The following is a 6604-nucleotide window of genomic DNA, read 5'->3' as shown; positions in this document are numbered from 1 at the left end:
GGAACTTGAAACTGCTCACCGTTTCAACTGCTGACCCCTTGAGGACTGGTCTGTTCCCTAGACTTCCCCTTCCTAAAATCCACAATCAATTCCTTGGTCTTACTGATGTTGAAACACCGCTCAACCAGTGATCTCACGCCTGTACGCTTTGTCACCGTCTGAGACAATGATGACAACAGTTACGTCATCTGCAAATTTATAGATGGCATTTGCCACAGTTATGGATGTAAAGAGAATAGAATCATGGGTTAAGCATACATCCTTGAGGTGCACTGGAGTTGATTATCAGTGAGGGGATGTTATTTCTGATCCACACCGACTGTGGTCTCCCAATGAGAGTCGAGGATCCAGTTGCAGTGGGAGGTACAGAGGCCCAGGCTTTTGACACTTGTACTGAGGGGATGATGGTGTTGAACACCGAGCTGTAATCAATAACAGCCGCCTGATGTAAGTATTGCAATTTGTCCAAGTGGTCCAAGGCTGAGTGGAGAGCCAGTGAGATTGCTGTAGACCTACTGTGGCTTTAGGCAAATTACTGTGGGTCCAGGTCCTAGCTTAGGCAGGAGTTAATTCTACCCATGATTAACCTCAGAGCACTTCAGTAGATGTGTGTGTGACTGGGTGATGGTCATTGAGGCAGCTCACCCTACTTTTCTTGAGCACTGGTATGATTAATGCCTTTTTGAAGCTGGTAGCTACCTTTGACTGCAGCAGTGAGAGATTGAAGAACAGTCCTATCAGTGGTTGGCACAGATTTTCAGTGCCCTACCAGGTACACAATCGGGGCCAGACACATTGTAGGGGTTCAGCCACTTGAAAGACTTTATCAGCCTGTGAAATCACAGGGTCACCATATGCTGCAGGGATTCACATAGGTTTTACTCTCAGAGCATGAATCAAATGCATTGAGATCATCTGGGAGTGAAGCATCACAGTCATTTGTGTTAGGTTTTGCTTTGTAGGAAGTAATGACCTGCACACCCTGATCTCTAACTTCACTTGGAATTGCATTTTTGTTCTTGAAATAACCTCCTGTAGGTTATACCTGGACTTCTTGTAGAGTTCTGGATTACTGACTTTGAACACCACAGATTGAGCCTTCAGCAGACAGGAAAGCTCCTGGTTTAAATGTCTGGTCATCCACACAGGTCTTCATAAACTTGGTGCCCAACTATGACATTCATTTAGATCCAAATGATTCCTTGAATATTGTTCAGTCCACCCATTCAAAGCAGTCCTGTAAACACTCCCATGCCATCTTTGACCATACCTTTGTGATCCTCACCATCGGAGCTCTAGTTCTAGATCTGTGCCTGTATGCTAAGAGTAGATGTACAGCTAGATGTTTGAACATTCCAAAGTGCAAGCATGGGATGGCACAGTAAGCATTTTTGATGGTTCTAGAACAGTGGTCAAATGTGTTGGCTCCGCTGATTCCAGTAGTGACGTAATTTGGAGACTTCCTCAAGCAAGCCTGGTTGAAGTCACCCGCAATGATTGTGAAGGCATCAGAGTCTTGTGTCTGCTAATCATGGTTCTCGGCTTCCTCAGTGCCTGCCTGACATTGGACAGGTGGAATGTAGACTACAGTCAAGATGATGGCAGAAAAATCCCTTAGCAGATAAGATGGACAACACTTGACCTCTAGATGTTCCAGGTAGGAGGGACCAGGACTGAGACAGAACTGCCATGCCTGTGCATCTTGATAAATTAATCCAGTACAGATTTGTTAATGCATTTTGCTTGACCTCATGTGAGCACGTAAGACCTACAGAATCCCATTCATTTACAAGACAACCTGTAATACAGCTAACTTACAATCAATTGTAGAAATGCTGTAGTCATGCAGCACGGATATTGGCTATTTGGCTCACTCATGCCAATATCAATTATCCTATTTGTAATGCAATTAACCCTAACCACTTGGTCTATAGTCCTCTCTGCCTTGAATATTTAAATATACATCTAGATACATAAATATTGATCGACCTTATTTCTAGCAGTGATGATACAGCCTACAGAGGAATGGTTAATGTCCTGACGCAGTGGTGCCAAGATAAGTTCTCCCTCAACGTCCAAAAAACAAAAGGGCTGATCATGGATTACAGGAGGAATGGAGACAGGCTTGCCCTGAACATCAATGGGACTGCAGTTGAGAGGGTGAGTAGTTTCAAGTTCTTCTGTATACATATCACCAAAGATCTCACCTGGACTGAACACACCAGCTGCGTGACAAAAAAAAGCACAGCAGCGTCTCTTCCACCTTGGCCAACAGAAGAAGTTCGGCATGAGCCCCCAAGTCCTCAAGACCTTCTATAGGGGCACTATTGAGCATCCTGACTGGCTGTATCACCTCCTGTTACGGGAACTATGCCAATCTTGATCACTGGGCACTGCAGAGAGTGGTACAGACAGCCCGGTACTTCTGTGGATGTGAACTTACATTGAGGACACTTACAGCAGCAGGTGCATAAAGAAGGCCTGGAGGATCATCGGGGACACCAGTTACCCCAACCACAAAGTGTTTCAGCTGCTTCCATCTGGCAAATGGTACAGCAGCATTAAATCCAGGAATAACAGGCTATGGGACAGCTTTCTACAAGCCATTAGACTTATAAATTTGCATGTCTGTACATTGCGACAGAGTCATAACACAAAGATTTTTACTTCCTCACGTTGTGGGAAGGATGTAAGATTTAGATAAATTCAATTCAATTAAATAATGAATCTGTTTTCATCACACCTGCAGGCAATGTATTCCAAATTCCAAACACATAATGAGTGGAAGAAAATCTTTCTTACATCTCTTCTAAACTTTCTGCACTTTACTGTGAACTTGTAACCCCAGTTACAGGTGTTATGTTTTGTAACTTTAAAACATTAATTCAAAGGAAGACATGGGAGTCTGGGAATGCAGGTCTTACTTAAAATTTACTTTTAGCTAGGCGCTCACTTATCATGTGCTAACGTGATAGCAGGATGTTCTATGCAATTAACATTTTTACATGTAAGCCATAACTAAATGAACAAGATTGCTTAATTATGCAATATACATGCAGAGCCTGTAAAATTATTCACCCACCTTAGAAGGTTTCATGTTTTGTTTTACAATATTGAAGCACAGTGGATTTAGTTTGGTTTTTTTGACTCTTCTTGTCAAAGTGAAAACATATCTCTACAAAGTGATTTAAGTCAATTACAAATATAAAACACAACATAATCGATTGCATAATTACTCACTCCCTCAAGTTAGTAATTAGTAGATGCAACTTTGGCTGCAATTACAGCCTTGAGTCTGTGTTGATAGGTCTCTATCAGCTTTGCATATCTGGAAACTGCTATTTTTCCCCATTCTTCTTTACAGAACTGCTCAAACTGTGTCAGGTTGCATGGGGATCATAAATGAATAGCACTTTTCAAGTCCAGCAACAAATTCTCGATTGGATTGAGGTCTGGACTCTGACTTGGCCACTCTGTGACTTTGTTGTTTTTAAGCCATTCCTTTGTAGCTTTGGCTTTATGCTTGGGGTCATTGTTCTGCTGGAAAATAAATTGTCCCCCAAGTCACAGTTCTCTTGTAGACTGCATCGTTTTCCTCCCAAGATTTTCCTGTATTTTACTATATTCAGTTTACCCTCTACCTTCACAAGACTTCCAGCACCTGCTGCAGTGAAGTATCTCCACAGCATGATGCAGTCACCACCGTGCATCACAGTAGGGATGGTGTGTCTTTGATGATGTGCAGTGTTTTTAGTCTGCTGGCCAAAAAGGTCAATTTTGGTTTCATCTGACCATAGAACCTTATCCAGAGTCTCCCACGTGCCTTCTGGTAAACTCTAACTGAAATTTGATGTGTTCTTTTTCAACAGTGGCTTTCTCTTTGCCACCCTCCCATAAAGCTGTGAGTGGTGAAGCACCTGGGCAATAGTCATATGCGCATCCACAGTCTCTCCCATCTCAGCCTCTGAAGCTTGTTACTCCTCCAGAGTTCTCATAGGTCTCTTGGTGGCCTCCTTCACTAGGGTTCTTGCACAGTCACTCAGTTTTTGAGGACAGCCTGCTCTAGGCAGATTTACAGCTGTGTCATATATATATTATTTTCCATTTCTTTATGATAGCTTTAACTGTACTCCAAGGGATATTCAGTGATTTGGAAACTTTCTTGTATCCATCTCCTGACTTGTGCTTTTCAGTAACCTTATTGTTAGGTTGCTTGTCATGTTCTTTTTGTCTTCATGGTGTAGTTTTTGGACTAGCAATTGAACCTTCCAAATACCGGTGTATTTTTACTACAATCAATTGAAACACCTTGACTGCACACAGGTGATCTCCATTTAACTAATTATGTGACTTCTAATACCAGTTGGCTGCACCAGTGATGATTTGGTGTGTCATATTAAAGAGGATTGAATACTTATGCAATCAATTATTTTGATTCATGTTTGTAATTAATTTAGATCACTTTGTAGAGATCTGTTTTCACTTTGACACGGAAGAGTCTTTTTCTGTTGATCAGTGTCAAAAAAGCCAGATTAAATCCACTGTGCTTCGAGTGAATTCTGAGGGACAGGATCTACCAGCATTTGGACAGATAGAGGATGATTAGGAGTAATTATAGTTTTGTGTATGGAAATTCATGCATGACAAACTTTTTTGAGTTTTTTTTGGAAGAAGTAACCAAAAAGATGATAGAGATAGGGAAGTGAATGTTTTTTTTTATCAGACATTAGCAAAGCCTTCCAGAAGGTCTTCATGGGTAGGCTGGTCAGAAAGATTAGGTCCCATGGATCCAGGGAGAACTTGTTGTGGTAGATTCAAATTTGGCTTGGAGCAAGGAGGTTGAAGGCTTTTTGTTGGAAGGCAGGCTGGTGATTACTGGTGTGCTGCAGGGATCAGTGTGGGCACCCTTGATATTTATAGAAATTATTTGGATGTGAAAGCACAAGGCTTAATCGATAAGTTTGCAGGCGACACAAAATTAGGTTTTGTTGATTACAGTTTATTGTAGATTACAGGAGGATCTTGCTTGGTTAGGGTGGAGAAGTGACATGAGGATTTCCATACAGGTAAGTGTGAGGTGATGCAATGTGAAAGTCAGATCACTATAGGACTTGTACCAAAATTGTTAGAGCACTAGGGAGTATAATAAAAGATGGATCTCAGAGTACAAGTATATAGTTTGTTGAACTTGGTGTCACAAGCTGGTGAAAAAGGTATTTAACATGCTATCCTTCATCAGGGTATTTAGCATTACAAACAATGTGCTGGAGGAGCTCAGCAGATTAGGGGCAGCATCAATGGATGGGAATAAACAGTCAATGTTTTGGGCTGAGACTCTTCATCAGCCCTTCGTTGACCTTCATCAGCCATTCTCATCCATAGATGCTGCCTGATTTGCCATGCTCCTCCAGCACATTGAGTGATTTGCTGTAGACTGCCTGCATCTTGTGTATAGGATTTAGCATAAGAGTTGAGACATTATGTTGCAGTTGTATGAGTCATTGTGAGGCCACACTTGGAGTACTCCATACAGTTTATCACCCCTGTTGTAGGAAAGATATGTTTACACTGGAAAGAGCGCAGAAAACATTAGTGGATGTTGCCAGGACTAGAGAGTCTGAGTTATGGGGAGAGGTTGGCCAGGCTAGATCTTTGCTCCAGGATATGATAATTGTTTTTTCCCCCAGGAAAGTGGTGTCCAAGACTAGGGGAATAGATTTGGGATGAGAGGGAAATATTTAGATGGGACCCGAGGGGCAAGTTTTCATGCAGAGGGTAACGAGTATGTGGAAAAAGCTGCCAGAGATGTGGTTGAGACAGGAATATTCAGTAAGCATTTGGATAAGTACACGTAAGGGTAGGGTATGGAGGGTTATTGACTGAAAACAGGAACTTGGGACCAGCTAAATGGACACTATTGTTGTCATAGACTCATTGGGCCAAAAGGCCTGTGTCTGTTCTGAACTGCTATATAACTCAATGATTCTACAAGTGAAATCAAATATCGCTCAAAGTCATTACAATGCTGTGCTGGTTCGAAAAGCACATTGGGGGTAGGGTTGCAAATACTGAGCTGTTGTTTGAGTCCATCCTTTACATATAAGGCTAACAGTGTGGAAGTTGCAGCAATGTAAGGCATGAAAAGATCTTTGAAGAGTATAGCTTCCCTTTGCACAGCAGGAGGTTGGAGCCATTTGGCAGGTGGAGACAATGATGTAATCGAAGGATGCAAGGTACACTTGTTAAGTGACAGTTACTTTGCCAGCTTCGAAGTATCATTGGTACAACACACACTAAATACTAGAGGAACTCAGCAGGCCAGGCAGCATCTATGGAAAAGAGTAAACAGTTGATGTTTTGGGCTGAGGCCCTTCAGAAAAAGATGAGGTTAGAGCAAGGAGAGGGGGAGGGTAGGAAGAAATACAAGGTAGTAGGTGATGGGTGAAACCAGGAGAGGGAAAGGGGTGAAGTAAAGAGCTGGGAGGCTGACAGGTGATAGAGATAGAGAAGGGGAAATCTGATAGGAGAGGGTAGAAGACCATGGAAGAAAGGGAAAGGGGAGGAGAACCAGAGGAACGTGATGGACAGATAAGGAGATGAGGTG

Source organism: Hemitrygon akajei, chromosome 20, assembly GCF_048418815.1.
Source record: "Hemitrygon akajei chromosome 20, sHemAka1.3, whole genome shotgun sequence".
Taxonomy (NCBI): Eukaryota; Metazoa; Chordata; class Chondrichthyes; order Myliobatiformes; family Dasyatidae; genus Hemitrygon; species Hemitrygon akajei.
This window is presented reverse-complemented; position numbering follows the sequence as displayed.